General features: G+C 47.4%; 1 protein-coding gene and 1 long non-coding RNA gene across 3 annotated transcripts in view; one reads left to right on the top strand and one right to left on the bottom strand.

Moving 5' to 3' along the window:
* Positions 1-10,201, bottom strand: part of LOC141172611 (nicotinamide N-methyltransferase-like) — an 81,815-nt gene extending 71,614 nt beyond the window's left edge. Inside the window, exons 1-2 of one of the 2 annotated variants that reach the window (XM_073657014.1) lie at positions 9,971-10,201; positions 8,474-8,546 (exon numbers count right to left, since the gene is read on the bottom strand). The gene's annotated coding sequence lies outside the window, so the exon portion shown is untranslated. Of the gene's footprint in view, positions 1-8,224; positions 8,425-8,473; positions 8,547-9,970 lie in introns of those variants that run through there. The other variant, XM_073657013.1, reaches the window with a different exon arrangement.
* The window catches only part of LOC141172612 (uncharacterized), a 51,691-nt gene continuing 31,971 nt past the window's right edge, over positions 8,009-27,728 (top strand). Inside the window, exons 1-2 of the long non-coding RNA XR_012252497.1 lie at positions 8,009-8,553; positions 19,677-19,766. This is a non-coding gene — a long non-coding RNA (uncharacterized lncRNA). The remainder of the gene's footprint in view (positions 8,554-19,676; positions 19,767-27,728) is intronic.

Raw genomic sequence — 27,728 nt, 5'->3', positions numbered from 1 at the left:
CTTGACTCCTTCTTTGCGGGGACACCCCCATCTTCACACAAGCTCCCTTTCTCTGGAGCTCTTTTCTGACACCTTGTCCTGGGCATGGCCGCCCGGACACTGCCCCTTGACTTCCTGTCTCCTGTCTCTAAGCTCACTGCCTCTGCTCCTCCCTGCTACGCTCCTCCCCCTGGCCAGCTCTGCCATGCTGCTATAACTAGGCAACTACTGCACTGTACAATAGAATCATAGAATCATAGAATGGTAGAGTTGGAGGGGACCTCCGGGGTCATCTGGTCCAACCCCCTGCTCAATGCAGGATTCACTAAATCCTCTCAGACAGATGTCTGTCCAGCCTCTGTTTGAAGACGTCCATTGAAGGGGAACTCACCACCTCTCGTGGCAGCCTGTTCCACTCATTGATCACCCTCACTGTCAAAAAGTTTTTTCTAATATCTAATCTGTGTCTCCTCCCATTCAGTTTCATCCCATTGCTTCTAGTCTTTCCTTGTGCAAATGAGAATAAGGATGATCCCTCTACAGTGTGACATCCCTTCAGATATTTGTAGACAGCTATTAAGTCTCCTCTCAGTCTTCTTTTTTGCAAGCTAAACATTCCCAAATCCTGTAACCGTTCCTCGTAGGACATGGTTTGCAGACCGGTCACCATTCTGGTCACTCTTCTCTGAACTTGCTCCAGTTTGTCGATGTCTTTTTTAAAATGTGGCGCCCAAAACTCGACGCAGTATTCCAGATGAGGTCTGACCAAAGAGGAGTAAAGTCCGATAATGACTTCACGTGATCTAGACTGTATGCTTCTGTTAATACATCCCAGAATTGTATTTGCCGTTTTTGCTGCTGCATCACACTGTTGACTCATGTTCAATCTATGATCTATTAGTATACCTAAGTCTTTTTCACATGTACTGTGGCTTAGCTCTATCCCTCCAATTCTGTATATGCTTTTTTCATTTTTATTGCCCAGATGTAGTACTTTGCATTTTTCCCTGTTAAATACCATGCTGTTAGTTACTGGCCACTGCTCCAGTTTATTTAGGTCTTTTTGAATCCTCTCTCTCTCTTCTCTAGTATCCGCTATCCCTCCTAGCTTTGTGTCATCAACAAATTTAATCAGTTTACCCTCAATTCCTTCATCTAAATCATTGATAAAGATGTTGAACAATACAGGTCCCAGGACAGAGCCCTGTGGTACCTCACTTGAGACATTCATCCAACTGGATGTGAAGCCATTTACGACCACTCTTTGAGTCCGATCACTAAGCCAGTTATGAATCCACCTAACAGTTGCCTTGTCCATTCCATACTTGGTAATTTTTTCAATAAGGATGGTGTGAGATACTTTGTCAAATGCTTTGCTGAAGGGAGAACGCATAAATAGGGAGAACACATAAAAGCATCAACATTACATTAGACATTACACTCACATGGGGACAACTACTGCTGCACGTGGGAATAATAACAGGGAAAAGTCCTTCTTAAAGGGGTGGTGGCGTCCATCCCCCTTACAAGGCAGAGAACCACAGGTTCCCACTGGACAAAGAGGAGCAGTTTCACATTATTACAGACAGGGTCAGGTTTCACAGGACGAACTTAAGAACATGTATACACAAGTCAGACAGAGTCAGATTCACATAAGGTACTAACAATGAAGTTTCCAAGGAAATGGACAGCATGTGACTTAAATATGATTGTCTGAGCAAAGGGTCTGAATACTTATGACCATGTGATATTTCAGTTTTTCTTTTTTAATAAATTTGCAAAAAAATCTACATTTCTGTTTTTTTCAGTCAAGATGGGATGCAGAGTGTACATTAATGAGAAAAAAATTAACTTTTTAGAATCTACCAAATGGCTGCAATGAAACAAAGAGTGAAAATTTAAAGGGGTCTTAATACTTTCCGTACCCACTGTAGGTACAGGTTCAGACACTGCAGGTTTCAAAGATAGGTATTGGTTCAGACACAGGTAATATAGGAAAATATCCAGACTAAGATACAAACAGTTTCAGGGATAGGTCCTAATTCGGACAAGAACAGACACAGCTGCAGGTTCAGGCCTGGATATTCAACCCCCAGTGTGGCACTAATAGGCAAGGATCAGATATAGGTACAGATTCAGGGTTCAGGTATTCAGCCCCCAGGGTGGCAGGAAACAAGATCAGAAACAGGACAGGACCTGGCAACTCAGTAGTTGCACAAACACACTGGAAGAGCATGTTGCTCAGGCACCTCCAACAGGTGGAGGTGCCTTGAGTACCAAGTGACTTCCTGCAATAGACTGGGGACATGTTAGGAATGCATGCACTGTATCTTTAAGAATCAGGATGTGCACGCGAGGCCAACCTAAGCATGCAGCCAGGAGACATGCACAGCAAACAGGGACAAGGAGCACACTGCACACAGCAAGCAAAGGACAAGAAACACACTGTACGGTCCGGGGTGCTTAGTAAGTCGGTATCTCTGCATGGTGGGAGAAGGGAAGTTATGCAGGGACGCAGGCAGTGGTGTTACAGAAACATTGCAGAACCAAGACAAAAGCTGAACCAGGAACTGTATGCCAGATGCCAGATCCCAAAATACAACCCTGAGCCAAGACAAGGAGCAAATGTCACAACAGTAATAAAGAAAGCAGGGTAGGAAAAGTGACATATGGTAAGTGTCATAGTGCATTGGGTTCATATAACTTGTAGACTAACCTACTGATTCCCCATTTTTGTGACTGCATGACCTAAGGCTGTGTTTATATATAGCAACAAAAATATTCAGCATAAATATTAGGAGGAAAGAATCCATGTTACCAGCCCACCCAAAAGGCAAAAAATGGATCATTCACCTGAATTGATAATAATTTATTAAAAACACAATGCGTTTCAGCTGTACCCAGCCTTCTTCAGGTGTTAGAGGAAGAGACACCTGAGGAAGGCTGGGTATTCCGAAAGGCATTGTGTTTTTAATACATTTTTATCAATTCTGTTGAATGATCCATTTTTTGCCTTTGGGAGCTGGATTCTTTCCTCCTGATTATACCCTGATGAAACTCTCCCTGGAAGACTTTTCCACCGCAACCGGGTCGGCTACTCCCATCTGCAGTTGTTTACAAGATATATGTGCCCTACCTGCAGAACCCATGCAGGTAAGAGGCTTTACTTTTAATGGTCATATTAATACTCATCTACTATGCTCATAAAATACATACTGGCTCCCTTTTTTTTCCCATATAGTACATATGTGGCGCCTCTGAGGTTTTGGTCGCCACAGAGGTACTGCATCTCACCCAGAGGTGTGGTATCTCACTCTCAGGTAAGGAAGGAGTATGGCTCAGGACCCTAACATCTGCATTCACTAAACCACATTTCAGAGGGCAGGGCGAGATTGCTCCTACAGGAGAATACAGTCCCTGATCCCTGGCTGGAGTGGGGGGGAACCACAGTAAAGGGGAACCATTTAGTGGGTGTGGGTGTATGACATAGATCAGGGGAGCACTTGAAAGGAAGCTGTATAAAAGAGGGAACCATCTTAGAAAGACAAGCCAGTCAGACCAGTCAGAGGAGGAAAGTGACAGGAGCAGAGGCTCTGTATGAGTGCTGCTCCAGAGGCGGGCCTGGACAGTGAGGCCCAAGTCTGAGGAGAAGGAGGGGAGAGAGGAGAGGGAGCAGGAAGGCTCCAGGAACAGAAGGGATCCCAGGGGTACAGGCAATGTTGGAGGCCACCCGTACGCCCGAATCTACCGGGAGGTGGAGGGATCAGGCCATCAGAAGGGAACCGGGTCCCTCAACTAGCAAAAGACTGTACGTCTTAACTAGAAACCGGAGGCTGCAGAATTTTATGTCCTGTAGCCACAAGTCCACGCCAGTCTCACCGAGAAGGTAGCCATATAGGACCCAGGGGACGGAACATACGTCGCCCGCCAAGGCCCGCGGGTACTGGATTGGAGTCACTAGGTGTGAGGTGCAGAGAAGAGGCCAGAGAAAGGACACAGAAGTGGGTCCTGATAAGTACTCCGGAGCTATCTGGGGGTGAACTGAGCCCCTCACTGAGTAAGCACAGAACGACGTGGGCAGTTACATTGAGCTCTGTAATCTGGACTGCAACAACTGTGAGTAAAGACCCTGGGACTGCACTATCTTGTCTCTGTGTTCCTTGCTGCGCAATCCCTCACTGCACTACAACGCCCAGCACAACCACCAACATCCACACACTGCCCTGAAGCTAACTCTTCCTATGGGGAGTAATAATACCCTTGCTGCAATACCACCAGCTTCAGAGGACTGTTCCGCAGCGGCGGCCCCCTTTAGCCTCACTCCACAGGTGGCGTAGTCGGACTCTTTAATAAAACCCATATACCATTCCCCTTGGATTGACCGACCTGGGTCACGGACCGGGTCACCGCCACTGTGACTACAACCCCCAGCATCTACCGGCCTGGCACCGGGTACCCCACGGCCCAGGGGGCGCGACAACTGTGGCGTAGTCGGCAGGATATGTAACCCACCTGTTATCACCGGGTATTGTGCGCCTAGAGACTTTGTTTAAAGACTGAATGTGGCTAACGCCCCAGAAGAACGGGTGCCATTATGTGCGTGATCAAAGACAACAATACAGAACCTCCCATCATGGGCCGGGTCCCAGAATGGCACCAAACCGCAACCAGCCCCCTGCCGCTGTGGCCATACACATAGATGTGTCCATCAAGGTGGGGGAGACACCCCCAAGTGTGGCAGACAGCCAGCAGCAATGGGACCGCCCCAGAAAGGGGAGAGGAGAAAAGAAAACTGGGAAATGGGGTGTGGTCTGGAGCAGACCAGAAAGAACACACCCGGCAGGCAAGATGGAGGGAGGTGAGCCTGAGACAGCGGCCCGCAGCCTGCAACTAAGTGAGACACCTCTTACACTGACGGAGGTGATCTACTAGCTGACCCTGGAGGATGTGGAGTTCCTCCAGGCAAAGATGCGTGAGCTCAGCCGGCGGGTAGGAGAAGCTGAGAGAACCGCCGTCGCCAGCTGGAAGAGGGAAGTGCTGGAGAAGATAAGTGCAAGACGTCAGCCAGCACCGGAATCCACCGCACCGGAATCCACCGACAGCGCCCCAGCCCCGGCGGAGCCAGACCAGGACCAGGAGGCAGAGAGCAGCCCGGGAGCAGCTGCTGGAGCAGGTAGGAGGACCTTCCCTGTCCTGGGCGCAGTCCGCGCTGACCTGCTCCTGGGTCCCTTGGTGGCGCCTCCATACCCGGGCGCGCACGCTCCAGACTTACCCCCAGGCCCAGAATCCACCATGGCACCGAGCGCCTACTCCACAGACCAGCTCTGCGATCCCCTGGCGGCATCTCCATCCCACCTGGCCAGCTCCGCCAATCCACTCCTCGATCCCCTGACGGAATCCTCGCACTACCCGGGCGCCTGCTCGGAAGACCTGCTCCTGGGCCCGTTGTCAGAGCCGCCTGTCTCCGCACCCGGGTGGGAATACGAGACCTCCTCATTCGACTGGTCCGCCAGGAATGAAGGTCAGCAGAGACCTCCCCTTGCTCCCACACCTGTGCCCCCGATTACCTGCACAAGGGGAGAGGAGTTCCGATGGGACAACCGGGAGGGGAACCTCATCGGGTTCCATCAGGAGACTCAGGCTCAGGCCCTCCGGCGGGAAGAGTACTGCAGGAGGGAGCTCCTGCAGCTAGACAAGGAGCGGTATGACCGGCAGGTGCAATGGGAGTGCATGGAGGCCAGAAACATGGCGGCCAAGACACGGGCCCGCCAAGCAATGTCTACTAAACCCAGTCCCCGTCTGGAGGGGATCATAGTAAAATTTGACTTGGACTCCGGGTGGGGCTTCATCCGGGAGCCACAGACCGATAGAGATGTCTTCGTCAACCGGCAGGACGTGGAACCCCACCTCCAGCAGGGGCATCCCGGCCGGGACCTCTATCCCGGTGACCATGTCACCTTCAACCGTCATAAGGGAGAACGCGGGTGGTATGCCCTCCAAGTCCACAAGGTGGCAAAAGAAAGAAAGGACATGCCCCCGCAGTACCAGGCTGAACACCCGGCTGGGTCAGTCGGTAAAAATGAGGAGTTCCCCCGGCGGGAACCCCAATATTGAATTGAATATGAGTCCATGAAACTGTAAATAGTTACCCGTAAGGGTGCAGAAAACTTTGCAAGTTTGACCGGTTTTGTGTATGCTTAACCAGTTACCCGTGTGGGTATAAAGACAATAGGGAAGAGGACGGTGATCTCCCGAAAAACTTTCCTTTGTAAATAATTGCACTTCTTAAAGTGCCCCTTATTGGTTTTATAAAGTCTACAACAATGACCTCAGAACAAAATCCCGTTTGACGTGGCCGAAGACGTGGTCCAACGCCGGATCACCTACGCCCTGCAGCCACGCCCAGGGCCTATGTTGAGGGTTTGCGGACGGGTCCCTCAGGTTCGATTTTGCTAGTTTGCACCTTACAGAAAAATGGACACCTGGTTGCAGATCTCATTGTGACCGGTTGACAAAAGTTTGATATGAAAATGTGTTGACAAGAAAAATGTTTGATATGAAGAAGGTTTATAAAGAAAAATGTTTTATATGCAAAAGATGTGTTTATACAAGTGAAAAGAGTTTTATGATGTTGATTATATATGAAGAGAGTTTTATTGGAAAGAGAAATCTTATAATGTTTTGATATGACAAATGCTTAATATGAAAAATGTTTTATATTGTAACTTGAAACGTTAAAGAAAAGGAGCCTCCCATAAAGGGAAGAAATGTAGTGTTTGTGATCTTCTATGTGAATGCATTCTAAAATGTTGCATGTCTTTAAAATTGTTTTACTCTGTTCCAGCCCGCGGACGTGCTGTGTTTTACCCGGGGGGGGGGGGGGTGGCGCCCCTGAGGGTTCAGTCGCCACAGAGGTACTGCATCTCACCCAGAGGTGTGGTATCTCACTCTCAGGTAAGGAAGGAGTACAGCTCAGGACCCTAACATCTGCATTCACTACACCACATTTCAGAGGGCAGGGTGAGATTGCTCCTACGGGAGAGCACAGTCCCTGATCCCTGGCTGGAGTGGGGGGGGACCACAGTAAAGGGGAACCATGTAGTGGGTGTGGGTATAGTACGTAGATCAGGGGAGCACTTGAAAGGAAGCTGTATAAAAGAGGGAACCATCTTAGAAAGACAAGCCAGTCAGACCAGTCAGAGGAGGAAAGTGACAGGAGCAGAGGCTCTGTATGAGTGCTGCTCCAGAGGCGGGCCTGGACAGTGAGGCCCAAGTCTGAGGAGAAGGAGGGGAGAGAGGAGAGGGAGCAGGAAGGCTCCAGGAACAGAAGGGATCCCAGGGGTACAGGCAGTGTTGGAGGCCACCCGTACGCCCGAATCTACCGGGAGGTGGAGGGGTCAGGCCATCAGAAGGGAACTGGGTCCCTCAACTAGCAAAAGACTGTATGTCTTAACTAGAAACCGGAGGCTGCAGAATTTTATGTCCTGTAGCCACAATTCCACACCAGCCTCACCGAGAAGGTAGCCATATAGGACCCAGGGGACGGAACATACGTCGCCCGCCAAGGCCCGCGGGTACTGGATTGGAGTCACTAGGTGTGAGGTGCAGAGAAGAGGCCAGAGAAAGGACACAGAAGGGAGTCCTGCTAAGTACTCCGGAGCTATCTGGGGGTGGACTGAGCCCCTCACTCAGTAAGCACAGAACGACGTGGGCAGTTACATGGATCCCTGTAATCTGGACTGAAACAACTGTGAGTAAAGACCCTGGGACTGCACTATCTTGTCTCTGTGTTCCTTGCTGCGCCATCCCTCACTGCACTACAACGCCCAGCACAACCACCAACATCCACACACTGCCCTTAAGCTAACTCTTCCTGTGGGGAGTAATAATACCCTTGCTGCAATACCACCAGCTTCAGAGGACTGTTCCGCAGCGGCGGCCCCCTTTAGCCACACTCCACAGGTGGCATAGTCGGACTCTTTAATAAAACCCATATACAATTCCCCTTGGATTGACCGTCCTGGGTCACGGACCGGGTCACCGCCACTGTGACTACAACCCCCAGCATCTACCGGCCCGCACCGGGTACCCCACGGCCCAGGGGGCGCGTCACATATAGCATAAATATTCCAAATCTCTGAACACTAAGTGCCCTCATCTGGGTGATGTAACATGATGAAAAGTCGAAAGTCATTGTTTGAATTAACTGTCGTTATATAGATTACACAGACGTGTCCTTACTTACCTTTTCTTATGTCTTGAGATATCCTGAGATGAGTGGAGCGAGACGCCCAGTGTCAGCGTATGAGAGTGTAACAAGGTATCGGTATAGTGGTAGATAGGAGTTAACGAAATTCACAAAGAGGTAAACGAGGACACCGATAAATAGACCTCTTCATATCTAGCAGCTTTATGTCAAGATACAACTCATTACAGTATTGAATAAATCACTTATTACACTTTTCCCCTCCTTTTGTTGGCAACTGACACCTACCTGGCCCAGCGACTGTTATTTGCTCTTCAAGATCATCACGACAGCATTTCTGAGTCTGTGACCCGAAGCTTTCCTGGCAGGTAAGAAGTAGAAACATAAAGATCTTTATATCTCTGACCTACTACACATTATTAATTATTTGTCAAAAGTTATAGAAATTCTAAAACTTTCTACCACAATGTACCCAGGTGCCTAGTGCAAGCTTAGAATATAAAGGCACCAACTTACTTGGGGAAATGACTCATAAAATGTGTTTACTTTGGCAAAAAAGGGCATATTATCATGATACTGCACTTTTCCACATTTAATGACACCTAGGACAGATATCAGGGTCTCAATGGAAATATGTAACTAGACTTTTCGTAAAGGAAAAATCTCGGTCTAAGGCCGGTTTCTCAAATTCATGAAAAATGAACTGTGCTTGGATTGGAAAACCCAGACTGACCATCAGGTCTCCTGTCCTGTGCACACTGCTTCATTTATGTTTATGAACTAGTTAGCTAAGGTTGGGTCTTCTGATCCGAGCACGGTCTGTGCTTCATGGATTTGTAAAACCAGCTAATGAATTTTTCTGAATTGGAGTCAAAATATAATTGCTTTGATAGTTTTCTCAGCTGGTAAAGATGCTTCTAACTTTGCTTTATTTTTGCAAGCATGACAAGGTGGGCTGCATGTGCCTTGTTTGGTGGTCTTGACCCATAAAAACACTGTTTTTGGATTATGATAAACTACATATACTGTGATAAATTAGCATTTTAAAAAAATCACCAGTTTAAGATCTCTTTAATAAGTGACTGCAGGCTGTTTATCATGGGTGTGTCAGGTGTGACAGACAGTCACTCTGGCGCCAGCTGTAGAAGGTCACTGCGCTTGACATTGCAGATGCCTTCTTTATTCCCTCATCTCTGTAGTATAGTTTCATCCTTCTTCCTTTAGGACCCAGCAGCGACCTCCACCTTCTGCTCCTGATTGACACACCCTTGCTGGGTAGTTAAATAGTCTCAGTTTCTCCAGAGAGTCGCCAATGATAGTTCTATGTACCTCTGTGCAGGCTTGGAGCACTAGCAGTCAGCTAGTTTCTTCTCTGGTGCTCTTGGAGGACAGTTGGTGTTATCTCTCTGGTGTCTGCTCAAGCTAAGTGTATCTCCTTTGTTTGTCTACCTTGTTGTCTTTAGTTTGTAGTGGGGCCTGACTAGTGCTCACCCTGTCCCCTCCCTATGTAGGGCCAAGCTCTAGGGACATTCAGGGCTTAGGTTCCTGCTCGGCGATAGGTGTGGAACCTATATAAGGATGATAGGGTAGGTAGGGTGATGTTAGAGCTGCCTGGGGGTCTCCATTCCCCCTTTCCCTAGTGTTTGGGCTTCCTTTCCCGCTTCCCTTCAAGTTGCACTTAGTCTTTCCCTCACCTTGCGTGACACTGTTCTCAGGTCAATTATTTTTTTTCTTAAGAGCAGGTGAGTAAAAAAACAGAAAACCGACACTATTCAAATCACCTACCTTCATAGAGTTCCATGAGTGTCAGTCCACAGATGGCCAGACATCGCAATCAACGAGTGCTCAGCACAGAAGAAAGGAGTCTTGTATCACTTAGTAGATAGATGAAAGGCGGCACTCCAGCAAGCGTTTCCAGTTGAAAAACTTTTATTACTTCAAACACATGTTAAAACCTGGAGCCGGGGAAGTGGAGTACCTTCTGGACGACGGCTGTTTCGCACCTGCCTGGTGCTTTAACGGTCCAAAAGCAAACTTCATGAAACGGCCATCGCCCAGAAGGTACTCCGCTTCCCTGGCTCCAGGTTTTAATGTGTGTTTGAAGCAATAAAGGTTTTCAACTGGAAACGCTTGCTGGAGTGCTGCCTATCATCTATTTATTTTCTTGGCTGCAAAACTTTCGCTGTCCTGTATGCAGAGAGAGATTGGAGGGCACTGGAACATTACACCTCGTGATAGCGAGTCAAATTTTCAGGCAGTACAAGCCCATGTGTTGTGGGAGCAGGAGCAATAAAGTGGTGCCCCGGGTGGTGGCACATGCTCAGTGGGAATCCTCCGGAGATCAGCTGATAGACGCTGAATACAGGAAAAGCCTTCATGACGTCACGCTGTCAATGCCGGTAAGAGTCGATGAGAGGACCATACTTCATCCTATGTGTTTTGGAAAACAGTGGTTTCCTTCCTCAGGATGATCACCGGAGGATTCGCACCGGAGATGGCTATCAGGAAGCAGACCTCGAGATATAGATGTTTAATGTCCGCAAACCGATGTAGCTCAGAGAGAATTTTACAGAGTTGATTTAGGAGAGGGAAAAAATCCCATTTGGGATCTGGGTCCATAACAATAAATCAAATTTTATAACTCCAATTTTTGGTAGTAAACAAAACCCCTTGAATAAAGGTTAATGTATAATAATAGGAAATGAAAGCCCCTGTCTGCATTGACCCCCACAGACCGAGGCAGCAGAGAAGTAAATCTAAATGTAAGTTAGAAAATATACTTCCCAACAGATCACCTTGCCCTCAAGAAGGAGAGATAAAAAACACAGTGAGGCCGCTCAGTAGTCGGCTACATAGACTGACAATTCATTTGATTATCACCTGTCCTATCATTTCAAGAAAGGAGAATCTCTGCTATTGACGTGCCCAGGGGACGGGGAGGACTCGGCGCCCGGGCCTTGTTGTTAGTTTTGGGGGATGTCGCGGTAGTCGGCTCCCGGGCCCGTACCCTGGGCCTCTCTTTTAAAGGGTGGATAATTATGTGAAAGTTCGTGATGCCACCTGTGGTGTCTGGTGAGGATCACCAGCGCTGCGGCAGCCCACCGAGGCCGGTTTTAAGGCTGCTTGGGTGGTATAGCTCCCCACAGGTGGAGCTAGGCCTCAGGGCAGCGTGGATGCAGGGATGCAGGACAGGGGGAACCCAGCCGGGTCTGAAGAAGGATAGGCAAACACACAGTTCACTTCAGTACCTTTTACTGATGGAAGTTCAGGCACATTCCGGAGCACTGTAGGGTGAAGGGTGCATATCAGGATTCTCCCCAGTGAGCGGGTATAGGGCCTCCTGTTTCTTGCCTTTGTGTAGTAAGTTTCTGACCTACCTGGAGCTAGGCCTAACTTTGTCTCCGTCCTGCACCAGCTGACTTTGTGGTAGGGCCTTCTCTTGGAGTACACGCTCCCAGCTTGCGGGGCCTCCATGACTCCTGTCTCTTGTACGTATCAGCTCTTGGGTGATCCTGGGACCTGAAGTCTTCCAAGGGTCTCCGGTTGTCTATACAGGGGGATATACGGCCCTGTAGATGCGGACCCAGTGTCCGGTATATGTTTTCTGGGGTGAGCTTGTACAGCTCTTCTGCCCACAATGCTACTCACTCCTCTAGCCTTCGGCCTCGCTCGAGGCCCTCACTAGGCTATACACACTAGTGGCATCTTGCCGCGCTTCACCGCTCTTATGGCGTCGGCACACCTTGGGCTCTAACTGAGCTCCCTGAGTCTAGCTTGCAGGAGCCTCGTGTTCCACTGCTGAACTATTAGCTGTGTTCTCTAGACTGAGCTCCACTGCAGACTGACCTCTCTCAGGCTTCTCTACTGCAGGAACTCAACTGCCTAGCTCCACCTTCCCTATTTATATCCCTAACGGGCTCTCCCTCTGGTGGTCTGAGGTGGAAGGTGGAGGTGTGTGTATGCTGTGGAGGCCTCTTGTGGAGAAATCCATCCATGCACCCCTCTAGGATCTGTGGCACCAATGCGCAGCAGGGCGCCACACTATTCATGCTGGTGCCGAAGGACAACGAGGAAATACATTTCTCTACTTTATGGCAGTCTGGGAGAGATGCCTGGAAGCTTTTATGTGTAAATAAATTATTTCATCAGAAAGGAACAATCTGTGTCTAATAAAGATTTACACATTGGAAACACATTATTTTTAAGCCATTATTTTAGACTTTGTTGGTGAAAATGTTTATGTTTAAACTGTTAAAGAAAAACTGGCCGGACTTTGTGAACAAAAAGTTTTCCAAAATGTTTAACACTGTGAATACAACACAATAACCCATCCTAATAGGCTTTATGTTGGAAGTTCTGACCACCAATCAAAACCTTGATGATTTTTTCCTGTCTTCTTTCTGGGTTTTGGGTAAACAAACGAGTTCAACTATTGAAGCTTTTCTTTGATCTTTTTAATTTTCAGAATCAAAAACTTAATTTATGGTATTTTATATGACGCAAACAATCCTTCCTGATCAGTTATATATATATATAATATACAGTTGTGCTAAAAAGTTCACATACCCCTGTTCTTAATACCGTGTATTGCCCCCTCTAACATCAATGACAGCTTAAAGTCTTTTGTGGTAGTTGTGGACGAGGTTCTTTATTTTCTCAGATGGTAAAGCTGCCCATTCTTCTTGGCAAAAAGCCTCCAGTTCCTGTAAATTCCTGGGCTGTCTAGAATGAACTGCGCACTTGAGATCTCCACAGAGTGGCTCAATGATATTGAGGTCAGGAGACTGAGATGGCCACTTTAGAACCTTCACTTTGTTCTTCTGTAGCCAATGACAGGTTGACTTGGCCTTGTGTTTTGGATCGTTGTCATGCTGGAACGTCCAAGTACGTCCCATGCGCAGCTTCCGGGCTGATGAGTGCAAATTTGCCTCCAGTATTTGCTGATAACATGCTGCATTCATCTTTCCTTCAACTTTTACCAAGTTTCCTGTACCTTTGTAGCTCACACATCCCTAAAACATCAGCGATCCACCTCCGTGCTTTACTGTAGGAATGGTGTTCCTTTCATCATAGGCCTTGTTGACCTCTCATCAAATGTAACATTTATGGATGTGGCCAAAAAGTTAAACTTTGGTCTCATCACTCCAAATTACCTTGTTCCAGAAATTTTGAGGCTTATCTCTGTGCTGTTTGGTGTATTCTAGGTGAGATACTTTGTGGCATTTGTGCAGTAATGGCTTTCTTCTGGCGACTCGACCATGCAGCCCATTTTTTTTCAAGTGCCTAATTATTGTGCATCTTGAAACAGCCACACCGCTAGTTTTCAGAGAGTCCTGAATTTCAGCTGATGTTATTTGTGGGTTTTTCTTTGCATCCCGAACAAATTTCCTGGCAGTTGTGGCCGAAATTTTTGTTGGTCTGCCTGACTGTGGTTTGGATTTCACAGAGCCTGTGATTTTCCATTTGCTAATCACAGTTTGAATGCTGCTGACTGGCACTATCAATTCCTTGGATATTTTTTTGTATCCCTTTCCTGTGTTATACAGTTCAACTATCTTTTCCCGTAGATCCGTTGACAATTCTTTTGCTTTCCCCATGACTCACAATCCAGAAACGTCAGTGGCTGGATGAAAGATGCAAGAGTCTGTCTGGATCCCAGAAACTCACTCAACTTTTATGCACACACACACTGATTACAATTAAACAGGGCACAGGTGAGGATGTTATCTTTAGTAGCCATTCAAACCCATTTGTGTCAAATTCTGTGCATATTATCAGGCCAAAATCACAAGGGTATGTGAACTTTTGATCAGGGTCATTTGGATGTTTTTGGTTGTCAATAAGATTTACAAAGAGAAAACACAGTAGTTTGTCAATAAATGGCTTCACGCAACCAATAACCATGAGTGGAGAAAAAGTTTTTTTGTTATCATTCATATTCTCTGAAACAAGGCCAAGAAAGGAAAAATTCTGCCGGGGTATGTAAACTTTTGAGCACAACTGTATATACATATATATATGTATATATATATATATATATATATATATATATAGCCAGTGAAATAAATATTTAATACATGACCAATTTTTTAAGTGAATCTATTTCTGAAGGTGCTATTGACATGAAATTCTCACAACTGGAGATGAGCGAACATGTTCGGTAAACGTTTGCCAATTTCAACGTTGCAAATTCAGACTCGTGATTGGACACCCAAGCATTTTTACTTAAAATTGTCAAAATTCGCTAAAAGTGCAGGAAATTATTGTGTTTCCACGACAGTATTTTTATCACTTTGTCTAGGATACTGGTGCTGTATGATGAGTGGGGGATACGTGTTTGATGAGGGGAGCGGGTGGGGAGAGGTCAGAGGAGCGGCATGCTGGTAGTCTAATTTTTTTCCCCTTCACTTAATGTGTGCAGATTGCGGCAAGCCAATCAAGGTTCAGGAACCATCCACAATGTTCAGACACAAGGGCTTGTGCCATTGGCTGCTGAAATCACATGTCCCTCTCCATATAAAAGATGTTGTTTTAGCCCCATTTTGTTAGTATAACAGCGCAGAGATGATGCTCCTGATGGTGCTCCTGGATACTCAGAGATTTGACAGAGTTATCTAGGCAGTTGCTTCTAAGTCAGATATTTTAGATAGATGGGGTCCTGTGTGGCTGTGAATTCGACCTTCCAGAAGATGAACAGTTTTTGCTATTAGTGAAGTCCAGACAGAGACAGCAGGGCACATTTCAGCATAGAACTCTATTGAGCATTGCTTATATTGTGCTCCATGCTGGAGTACATCTTAGAAACTTTATTTTTTTCTTTTACTACCATGATACATGCAGCAGGTCAGCTTGTAATTTTCTGGCGGTGAAATTGAGCTGTATGAAGAGCTCATTCACAGTAAAAAAAAATCTATTTTTTTCTGTTGCTAATGTGGCGCCCCTGAGGGTTCAGTCGCCACAGAGGTACTGCATCTCACCCAGAAGTGTGGTATCCCACTCTCAGGTAAGGATAGAGTGCTGCCCAGGACCCTAACACCTGCAACCCCAACACGTCAACTTCAGTAGGGCAGGGCGAGATTGCTCCTAAGGGAGAGCACAGTCCCTGGTCCCTGGCTGGAGTGGAGGGGATCCAAGTGAGGGGGAACCATGTGGTGGGTGTGGGTGGAGGACGTAGATCAGGAGAGCACTTCAGTAGCTGTATAAAAAGGGGGAGCCATCTTGAGAGAGTGTGGTCAGTTGGAGGAGGAAAGTGAGAGGAGCAGGAGCTCAGCAGGAGCTCTGCTCAGGAGGAGGGTCTAGTGAGAGAGGCCCAGGACAGACTGAAGAGAGGAGAGGAGCAGGAAGGAAGGCTCCAGGAGGAACAAAGTGATCCCAGGGGTACGGGAAGTGCTGGAGGCCACCCGTACACCCGAATCTGCCAGGCGGTGGAGGGATCGAGCCGCAGAGGGGATCGGCCCCTAAACTAGTGGATAACTACAAGGCTCAGCTAGGAACCGGAGGCTGCTGTACTTGTAAGGTGCAGTGGCCACATCCGCAATTATATCGCTGAGAAGGTAGCCACAGAGGGTCCAGGGGACTGCAGGTCGCCCGACAAGACCCGAGGCTACCGGATTGGGACACTGATTGCAAGGCGCAGGGCAGGAAGGCGAGAGCCAGCGCAGGAAGACGACTGAGGAAGGCACATGGAAAGGGGTCCTGTCAGGCACTCTAGAACTACCTGAGGGATTGCTGAACCCCTGCCTGGTGAACGCAGCGCGACGTGGGAGGTTGTAGTCCGGAACCTATAACCTGAGGAACTTAATAACTGTGAGTAAACTCGGAAGACTGCACCCCACTGTCTCTGTGATTATTAACTGCACCATCACCCCTGCACTACAATGCCCAGCATCACCTATAACATCTACAACATCTACACTGCCCTGGAGCTAAGCTCTACCTGTGGAGAGCCACACCAGCTTTGCTGCACTAACATCAGCTCCAAAGGACCTGCTCGGCAGCGGCGGCTCCCTTTAGCCGCATACCACAGGTGGCGTCACGAACTTTATATATAAACTATAATCCCCTGTAAATATTCCCCTTTTGATTGACCACCCTGGGTCATGGACCGGGTCACCGCCACTGTGACATCTCCCATAGCAACGACCGGCCCTGCAACGAGTGCCCCACGGCCCAGGGGGCGCATCACTAACATGATCTAGCTGGCCACATTTCAGCTTGGCGTGATATCAGTGATGTGCTCCCTGCGCTTGACGCTGGGCTGTGGACGTTGTTACCCACATGCATCACACCCATCATCCACCGCGTGTTTTCCCAGTGAATGAGGAGAGGGAGAGCGCGATGTTAAAACTGGGTGTGACGCGCGGTGTAACCCGCCCACAACCCAGCAGCGATCAGTGGAACGCGGAAGATGGACCCTCGGCTGCAGCCTGGATTTGTCGTGACGTCAGTGAATGTCAGAGCCGGCTGCAGCCAGGCGTCACGTGATGCCTGTGAGCGGCCAGTGATAGCGCCGCTCACAGGCAGAAAAGGCAACACAAGGTATTTAGAGAAACACTTATGGGCGCTGTGGGAAACATTGGGGGATCATATAAAGTAGAGGACAACCCCTTTAAGACGGGATGGGTGAGGGATCAATGTAGGTCTGCTGTGCCGGGAGCCCTGATACCACATGTAACAGCTCAAGCTGCTTTTCTGCTCAAGCTGCTTTTCTACTCAGCCACACTCAGATAGCAGAAAAATCAGTTTCATAGAGTAGTATTGGTACAAAATTTTAAGAATAGTAACAGAGGTAGTTAACTGAAAGTAAGTGGAAGACTACCAGCAGGAAGACTACCAGCAGATGTTGCCTTGGAAGTGAAAATTCCAGAGACAGTCAACCCACTGCCACAAATTGATTGGGTCACAGAGAATCAGCAAAGACTAGAAGAAGCAAATGCCATTGTGGAAGAGAGGATGAAAGTCGTTCGTCAGAGACAAGAAGAGAACTACAACCTGAATGCCAAAGCAAAACCCCTGACAGTCGGAGATCGAGTTTGGCTTAAGAAGAATCATCGCACCAGCAAATTAGATGAGAAGTGGCAAACTTGCCCATTCATCGTTCGAGCTATCCCTCTGCCTGGAGTAGAAATCTACAATATCTCTAAAGAGAATGAAGAGACAAACAAGGTGGTACACCGTAGCCAGCTGAAGCTTTGCCTGACAGATGATATAGCCAACCATCCACCAGATTACTTCAGAGACGATTCCAGGAAGAATCCTGCAGAGAATGCCATTCCAGATCAGGTATCCCCTGACACAAGATCAGCAACAGCTCCAGAAGGTAATATGTTCCCTGTTGGATGGCAATTTGGTCCTTGTTTGCAGTGGTCCATCCCACAACCTGTCTGCCCACAGTATGAACTTGTTGACTCTCAGTCACTCTCCACTGAGTGTATTGCCTTTGAATCCCTTGAGGATGAGCCCTCATCAGGTATCACAAGTGACTCTTTATGAAGGTCAGAGAGAATGACCAAAGGCCGTGTGCCAGCAAGATACCTTGAATGACTGAGCTAATTATTTACTTTATATACTTTAATTGGGACTATAAAAATAGGAAATAGCCCACTACAAGAGACTGTTATACTACAGCCACATATTCTTCATTTTCTTCATTTTATGCAATGTTCAAACTACGTGCCTTCAAAGACTTTTGAAAGATGTTTTATTTGTTCCAGGTTACAGCATTTATTCAGAGACTCATGGACTCATAATATTTTACTGTTTGCATTTTATGTATGTTTCTCTTTATAGGTTGTCCTAAGACGTTCCAGATGCATGAGGACATGCATGTTTTTAAAGTGGGTGAATATGTAGTGCCCCAAAGTTGTATATGTATGCCCCTTTAAGATGTAACAGAGCCAGCAGCTATCTCATTATGTCTGCACAATGTTCATATTCTCTTTGCAGATATAGTACACAGGGGCGGAACTACCGCCCGTGCAGCCGGTTCATTGAACGGGGGCCCCGAGGGAGAGGGGGCCCCTCCAGCCTCCAGCAGGGCCGCCATCAGGGCATGACTGCCCTGACTCCAGTATGGGGCCCGGCCGGTAGGGGCCCGCTCGGGGGCCCCCCTCTTGTGCGTCTCTCTCCTCATGGGGCCCCTGGCCCCATGCTATGCGCCGGATCCGGGACATTTCAGCGCTGAGCTGCGCTGTTGCAGCAGCGCCTTCATGATTCCCCTGACTTCCGGTCATGTGACGGTGCCGTCACATGGCCGGAAGTCAGGAGAACCTGCTGTCAGTGATTTGGACGAGCGCCAGGATTCTGCAGGGATCGCATGGGGGTAAGTATAACAAGTTTTATTTTTTTTAAAATACAATTAACTAGGAGTGGAGAGATGGGAGATGAACATGTGTGTGTGTGTGTGTGTGTGTGTGTGGGGGGGAGATGGGAGATGCACATGTGTGTGTGTGGGGGGGGATGGGAGATGCACATGTGTGTGGGGGGGGAGATGGGAGATGCACATGTGTGTGGGGGGGGATGGGAGATGCACATGTGTGTGGGGGGGAGATGGGAGATGCACATGTGTGTGGGGGGGAGATGGGAGATGCACATGTGTGTGGGGGGGAGATGGGAGATGCACATGTGTGTGTGGGGGGAGATGGGAGATGCACATGTGTAGGGGGGGGATGGGAGATGCACATGTGTGTGGGGGGGGGATGGGAGATGCACATGTGTGGGGGGGGAGATAGGAGATGCACATGTGGTGGGGGGGGGATGGGAGATGCACATGTGTGGGGGGGGGAGATGGGAGATGCACATGTGGGGGGGGATGAGAGAGGTGCACATGTGGTGGAGGGGGATGAGAGAGGTGCACATGTGGTGGAGGGGGATGAGGGAGGGGCACATGTGGGGGAGGGGGATGAGAGAGGGGCACATGTGGGGGAGGGGGACGAGAGGGGCACATGTGGGGGAGGGGGACGAGAGGGGTACATGTGGGGGAGGGGGATGAGAGAGGGGCACATGTGGGGGAGGGGGTGAGATATGTGCACATGGGGGGGGATGTGAGCTGCACATGGGGGGGTTTGAGAGCTGCACATGGGGGAATTGGGAGTAGGGGGATAATGAGCTGCACATAACGAATGTGGGGTGGGGGAGAGTAAATGATAAATGATGATGGGGTGGGGAGAGCACGGACATGATATAATGAATTGGGGCAGGGGGTGCATGTAAATATTGAATGCGGGGAGCAGGAAGTATAGAGTAGGGGGCGTTGCGGATGCAGGAGTGTGACTGGTAACAAATTGGCGGAAAGAGTAGAGGTTCTAATTAAATTATATATTAAGTGCCTATTTACAGTTAATGGGGGCACAGTGGTGGATTACAATTTATATTTGGAATGGTAGGTTGCATAATAACTAACCATATATTGATGGTGGATGCACGTCTGTATTCAGCTGCGTAATGTAGAAGTTGGGGAATGTGCTCTAGATAACTGTGTTATTTTATGCAGAGATGAGTCCTGGCTGGAAGACGTGATGGCGGTCTGTGCTGGATGAAGGAGAAAAGTGAAGATGAAGGACTTCACCTAGAGACGTCACCGGTGAGTCAGTCTATTACATGTACACTGTGTATAATGTCACTGGTGATCACTGTATTACCTGTACACTGACACTATATACAGAGCTCCTGTGTATAATGTCACTGGTGATCACTGTATTACCTGTACACTGACACTATATACAGAGCTCCTGTGTATAATGTCACTGATGATCACTGTATTACCTGTACACTATATACAGAGCTCCTGTGTATAATTTCACTGGTGATCACTGTATTACCTGTACACTGACACTATATACAGAGCTCCTGTGTATAATGTCACTGGTGATCCTTGTATTACCTGTACACTGACACTATATACAGAGCTCCTGTGTATAATGTCACTGATGATCACTGTATTACCTGTACACTATATACAGAGCTCCTGTGTATAATGTCACTGGTGATCACTGTATTACCTGTACACTGACACTATATACAGAGCTCCTGTGTATAATTTCACTGGTGATCACTAGATTACCTGGACACTTACGTTATACATACCATGTATAGAGCTCCCGTGTATAATGACACTTATGGTAATATTAGTAATGTGGTGGTAATATTAGTAATTTAGTGGTAATATGTGGTCTGGTCATGGTGTGGCAGTTTTTCTCCCTTCTGTGTGGTATTATTCAGTCACTATGTTGTGGTAATATGTGGTCTGGTCATGGTGTGGCGGTATTCCCTGTATGTGGTATTATTGGTCATTTAAAAAAAAAATGTATATGACACATTCCCTTAAAGAAAACTAAATAAAAATATATCTAAAAAGAGTATTGGATATTTTAAGAAAATTTTAATAGGTTAGAGTAGGGCCCGCCCAGAAGAGTCTACCTTATCGTGGTGGCGGCTTTAAAAATCTTTTGGCCAAAACAAAAGCTGATGGCTATGTATGTGGCGCCGTCACATGGCCGAACGTCAGGAGAACCTGGTGGCAGCGACGTGGACGAGCGCCAGGATTCTGCAGGGATTGCATGGGGGTAAGTATAACAACTTTTATTTTTTTTAAATACAATTAATTAACTAGGAGTGGGGGGAATCAGAGATGCACGGGGGGGATGAGAGATGCACATGGTGGGGGTGAGAGATGCACATGGGGGGGGTGAGAGATGCACATGGGGGGGTGAGAGATGCACATGGGGGGTGAGAGATGCACATGGGGGGGTGAGAGATGCACATGGGGGGGTGAGAGATGCACATGGGGGGGTGAGAGATGCACATGGGGGGGTGAGAGATGCACATGGGGGGGATGAGAGATGCACATGGGGGGGATGAGAGATGCACATGGGGGGGTGAGAGATGCACATGGGGGGGATGAGAGATGCACATGGGGGGATGGGAGATGCACATGGGGGGGATGAGAGATGCACGGGGGGTGAGAGCTGCACATGGGTGGGATGAGAGCTGCACATGGGGGGGTGAGAGATGCACATGGGGGGTTATGTTTACATAACTTTGTTGCCTTATGAAGGGCAGGGGGGGCCCCCCAAAATTTCTTGCACAGGGGCCCACTACAGTCTGTGTCCGCCCCTGATAGTACAGAATGGTTTATATATGCAGAGACTGATGTACTTAGCAGAACGCAATAGCAGATTACCAATAGTTAATGATTTAGCCCTGATTTCCATATATGGCAATAAGGTCACATTGGTTAGAGACATGACAAGGTGCTGAGCTTAGTGCAGTGTGTGCTCAGAGAGAGAAGGAGAGAGTAGACATGTGTGGTGTCTTGTTTTGCCTGGAAGCTGAAGGAGCAGGTAGGAAGCTCAGACAGAGCTCCTGTACATGAGAGACCACAGCTTCAGCTGCAATCAGCTGTGTGATAGACTGTGCATATAAGTAGAAGATAGTACTCAGGAAATGCTGCACTATTTATGTACCTGCATTGCTGTACTGAGAATAACTGTGCTTGCTGCATTGGATTTGAAACTCTGCTCAATCATCTGTCTGGATTTATCTGTATTTGTTTGCAAGTAGTAAAGTTTACCAATAGCCTATCCGTCTATCTGTTTTCTGGGGTGCACAACATACCATCACACCAGGAAACAGAAGGTAATACAGTGCACCCTGGCATCACAAACTACATTCTCTTTTACTTTTCTTCCTGCTTTAGTGAAGTAATAATACCCGCACACCAAATATATGTGACCTATGGCAGAGTAGTGCATCACTGGCATTACACCATTATAAAATTAGTACTGTGGGTCAATTGATGCCACTTTTCCTGGTGTCTGCCCCTAATTTGAGCTGTTTTGGCAGCTTTTGGGTCATTTGAAGGCGTTGTGTATGCATTTGTTTTTGCCTCCCATTGATTGCAATGGGTTTCGGATATGTACGACGAACTGTTTGGTGAATTATTCGGAGGACATCGGGAAGTTCGTCGATTTGAAATGAATTGAACCTTGAGAGGTTTGCTCCTATCGAGTAACAACTAGTGTTGAGCGAGCATGCTCGACACTGCTCGATACTCACCCGAGCATCTCATTACTCGGGATGTTCGGCGAGCACCGAGCATTTCCGGGTTACTCGGGCGAGAGCTCGGGTCTCCGCCCTGCACGTTTGGCGTTCTTTACAGAGCCAATGTACATGCAGGGATTGCCAGCCAGTCACTGTAATGCCGCAGCCATGTTGTTTGTGGGCATTACAGGGATTGGCTGACCGCACAGCGTCACCTCGAGTATTTAAAACCGGGCGCTGCCATCTTGGACACAGTCGCTCCGGATCAGACAGTGTAGAGAGGGTGCTGCTGAGTTAGGGAGAGATTTATAATCCGAAATAGTTAGTGTAGGGTCTCTAAAGGCTGCCAAATCAAACAAACAGTCCTTCTCAGGAATAATATCCATCCCAGATATCAGGCAGGCAGGCAGGCTGTATAGGAGACGCAGTGGTTATACCAGCTAACGCTGCATTACAGTCCTGTGAGCTCTTGTTGGTCAAATTGCTAGACTTATCACCCCGGTCTCAGGGGCCAGGAAATTTTTTTTTTTTTTCATCTAAATCCTGTATTTTTTTTTTCCTGAGTCAGGCTGTCCAAATACGCATCTTATTAACCTTTTGGTATCCCCCCTCCCCCCAAAAAAAAAAATTTAGTGTGTCTGTGACTGTTCAGACACCAATATATCTGTTTAAAAGAGTCTGGTGTAGGCCAGAAAAATATAACTGTGGTTTTGCAGTTCCACAGGTCAAATCTCTGTATTACCCTGTTTTTGGCATTTTTTGCCGTAAAAAAAAAACCTGTAATAGTGTCTCCCTGACTGGTCAGACACCAATATATCTGTTTAAAAGCGTCTGGTGTACGCCACATAACTATAACTGTGGTTTTGCAGTTCCACGGGTCAAATCTCTGTATTATCCTGTTTTTGGAATTTTTGACGTAAAAAAAAACAGCAATAGTGTCTCCCTGACTGGTCAGACACCAATATATCTGTTTAAAAGAGTCTGGTGTAGGCCAGAAAAATATAACTGTGGTTTTGCAGTTCCATGGGTCAAATCTCTGTATTATCCTGTTTTTGGCATTTTTTGCCATAAAAAAAACTGTAATTGTGTCTCCCTGACTGGTCAGACACCAATATATCTGTTTAAAAGAGTCTGGTGTAGGCCAGAAAAATATAACTGTGGTTTTGCTGTTCCACGGGTCAAATCTCTGTATTATCCTGTTTTTGGCATTTTTTTTGCCTTAAAAAAACAGTAATAGTGTCTCCCTGACTAGTCAGACACCAATAAATCTGTTTAAAAGAGTCTGGTGTACGTCACATAACTATAACTGTGGTTTTGCAGTTCCACGGGTCAAATCTCTGTATTATCCTGCTTTTGGCATTTTTTTCCGTAAAAAAAAAACGTAATAGTGTCTCCCTGACTAGTCAGACACCAATATATCTGTTTAAAAGAGTCTCGTGTAGGCCAGAAAAATATAACTGTGGTTTTGCAGTTCCACGGGTCAAATCTCTGTATTATCCTGTTTTGGGCATTTTTTGCTGTAAAAAAAACTGTAATAGTGTCTCCCTGACTGGTCAGACACCAATGTATCTGCTTAAAAGAGTCTGGTGTACGTCACATAGCTATAACTGTGGTTTTGCAGTTCCACGGGTCAAATCTCTGTATTATCTTGCTTTTGGCATTTTTGCCGTAAAAAAAACTGTAATAGTGTGTCCCTGACTGGTCAGACACCAACATATCTGTTTAAAAGAGTCTGGTGTAGGCCATAAAAATATAACTGTGGTTTCGCAGTTCCACGGGTCAAATCTCTGTATTATCCTGTTTTTGGCATTTTTTGCCGTAAAAATAACTGTAATAGTGTCTCCCTGACTGGTCAGACACCAATATATCTGTTTAAAAGAGTCTGGTGTACGTCACATAACTATAACTGTGGTTTTGCAGTTCCTCGGGTCAAATCTCTGTATTATCCTGTTTTTGGCATTTTTTGCTGTAAAAAAAAAACAGTAATAGTGTCTCCCTGACTGGTCAGACACCAATATATCTGTTTAAAAGTGTCTGGTGTAGGCCAGAAAAATATAACTGTGGTTTTGCAGTTCCATGGGTCAAATCTTTGTATTATCCTGTTTTTGGCATTTTTTGCCGTAAAAAAACCTGTAATAGTGTCTCCCTGACTGGTTAGACACCAATATATCTGTTTAAAAGAGTCAGGTGTAGGCCAGAAAAATATAACTGTGGTTTTGCAGTTCCACGGGTCAAATCTTTGTATTATGTTGTTTTTGGCATTTTTTGCCGTAAAAAAAAAAAACTGTAATAGTGTCTACCTGACTGGTCAGACACCAATATATCTGTTTAAAAGAGTCTGGTGTAGGCCAGAAAAATATAACTGTGGTTTTGCAGTTCCACGGGTCAAATCTCTGTATTATCCTGTTTTTGGCATTTTTTGCCGTAAAAAAACAGTAATAGTGTCTCCCTGATTGTTCAGACACAAATATATCTGTTTGAAAGATTCTGGTGTAGGCCAGAAAAATATAACTGTGGTTTTGCAGTTACACGGTTCAAATCTCTGTATTATCCACTTTTGGGCCTTTTTTGCATAAAAAAAACTGTTTGAGTGTGTCACTGACTGTTCAGCCCAAAATATATCTATTAAAAAAAGTCTGGTATATGCCAGTAAATTAGAACTGTGGTTTTGCAGTTCCACGGTTCAAATCTCTGTATTATCCAGCTTTTGGCTTGTTTTACGTAAAAATAAAAAAAAATAGTGTCTCCCTATCTATTCAGTCACAAATATATCTGTTTAAAAGATTCTTGTGTAGGCCAGAGAAATAGAACTGTGGTTTTCCTCTTCCACGGTTCTAATCTCCTTTTTATTACCCTTTTCCCATTGATAGTGCGAGTGTAAGCTATTTTACTTCATTTACAATGGGCAAGGCGCGTGGCAAGGGACGTGGAACTGGATGTTCTGGTGATGGTGCGTGTAGAGGATGGGGCCGTGGCCAAGGTGAAAATGTGCCACAACCAACAGCCACATCTTCTCGCTCCCACTTCTTGACCGAATTACTAGGAAAGCACACTACAACACCAGTATTGTGAACTGATCAGTGTGAACAGGTTATTAATTGGATAGCAGATAATACTTCCAGTTACCTGGGCACCACCACCTCCGGTCTGTCTTCCACACGGTCAAGTTTTAGTAGCCGTGAGTCTCGACCGCATTCTCCTCCTCACCCTGATGCTCCTTCCTCCCACCATGCCGAGTGTCGTCAGACAGCAACTGATCCCACACTTGGACACTCTGAAGAGCTGTTCACTGGTCCATTTCCATATTTGTGCCCCTCGCCTGCTCCGCTTGAAGTGGTGGAAGAGGAGATCCCATGTAGCGATGCCCAAATATTTGAACAGCCACGGCCACAGGAAGTCGACGCTGGCAATTTGTCACAAGAGGTGGACGATGACGAGACACAATTGCCACGAAGTGAGGAGGAGGATCATGGTGCGCAAGTGGAAGAGGAGGAAGTGGTGGATGATCTAGTAACTGACCCAACGTGGCAGGAGGACACGCAGAGTGAGGCCAGCAGCACACAGGGGGAGGGAGGCAGAGTACCCCAACAGGCATCAAGAAGCAGTGTGGTGGCCGCACACAGAAGGCGGGCAACAGTTCCCCATAACACCAACACGAGGGACGTTGCCAGTACAACCGGTAGGTCTTCCAGAGTCTGGAATTTTTTTAAAGACTCTGCTGATAACCCCAAAAAGGCCATTTGTACCACCTGCCATGCCAGCATCAGCAGGGGTGACAAAACTACCAGCCTAACCACCACCAGCATGATCAAGCACATGGCAGCAAAGCACCCGACTTTGTGCGGTGAACCCCAGGGTCCACGACCAGTGTCAGCGGGTGTCACCACTGCTTCTTCCGCTGTTGTGCATGTAATAGAACCCACTGTTGTACGTGCAAGGCAATCCCCTGTCCGTACTGCATGCAAAGATGTCCCCTCCTCTCAGTCTTCACTTGTTATGGCAGTTTCTCGAGAAACAGCATCAACGTCCACGTCCACGTCCCACCGCAGCGTTCAATTGTCCATATCCCAGAGCTTTGAACCAAAGCGCAAATTCGCAGCCAACGCCCCACAGGCCACAGTCCTAAATTCGCACATTTCACGACTGCTTGCGTTGGAAATGCTGCCTTTTAGGCTGGTGGAAATGGAATCCTTCTGCAACCTTATGGCGGTGGCCGTCCCTTGGTACTCGGTCCCCAGCTGACACTATTTTGCCCGGTGTGCCTTCTCCGCACTACACAAGCATGTGTCCCAAAACATCTGCCGTGCCCTAAACAATGCAGTTACTGGGAGAGTCCACCTGACAACGGACACGTGGACAAGTGCTTGTGGCCAGGGATGGTACACCTCCTTGACGGCACACTGGGTAAGCATAGTGGAAGCCGGGACCCAGTCAGACCTTGGGACGGAACACATCCTCCCTACACCGAGGATTGCGGGCCCTATGTCAGTCAGAGTTGCCCCCACAGTGTACAGCTCCTGCGCATCATCCTCCTCCTCATGTTCAGCCTCCATCTCAGATATCACGACATCAGTTATAAGCTGGAAGCACTGCATTACTGCCTCAGCCAAGCGGCAAAAGGCTGTGCTGAAACTCATAAGATTAGGTGATAAACCTCACACTGCTTGTGAGTTGTGGACAGCTGTGAAAGAGCAGGCAGATCTATGGCTGAGACCGCTGAACCTACATCCAGGCATGGTCGTGTGTGACAATGGCCGTAACCTGGTGGCGGCTCTGAGGCGAGGCGAGATCACACGTACCATGCCTGGCTCATGTGCTTAACCTCGTGGTTCAGCGGTTTCTTAAATCGTACCCCGAGTTGCCAGATCTGCTCGTCAAAGTACGCCGCCTGTCAGCTCATTTTCGCAAGTCGGCTACAGCTTCAACTGCCCTTGATGTGTTGCAGCAGCGTTTGCAGCTTCCGTCACACCGACTGGTGTGTGATGTCCCCACACGTTGGAACTCTACCCTCCACATGTTGCAAAGGATTTGTGAGCAGAAGAGAGCAGTTGTGGAGTACCAGCTGCAACAAGGCCGTCGATAGTCAGGTCAGACTCCACACATAAGACCTCAGGAGTGGACCTGGATGTCTGACATATGTACCATCCTGACAAACTTTGAGGAGTCCACCAAGATGGTGAGTGGCGATGACGCCATCATTAGCGTCAGCATCCCACTTGTCTGTCTTTTGCAACGTTCTCTGCAGAGAATTAAAGAGGAAGCATTGCAGTCAGAGTATGATGAGATAGATCAAGAAGCCATAGCGGGCGATTACACACAGCCCAGCCTCATCTCATCCCAACGTGCATTGGGGGCCATTGAGGGAGAGGAGGAGGAGGAGGAAGAACAGGAGCTGGTATCATGCACTGTAGACGATAGTACCTGTACAACTGTCATACCGTCGGCTCAGCGTGAGTGGCCTAAGGACAGGGGGGAGGAGGAGGATGAGGATAGCATGGTCAGT

The sequence above is a fragment of the Phyllobates terribilis genome, unplaced genomic scaffold (assembly GCF_046119375.1).
Source record: "Phyllobates terribilis strain yellow unplaced genomic scaffold, ASM4611937v1 Scaffold_12__6_contigs__length_324123572, whole genome shotgun sequence".
NCBI lineage: Eukaryota > Metazoa > Chordata > Amphibia > Anura > Dendrobatidae > Phyllobates > Phyllobates terribilis.
Note: the sequence above shows the minus strand (reverse complement) of the source record. Positions and strands in the feature narration are given on the sequence as shown.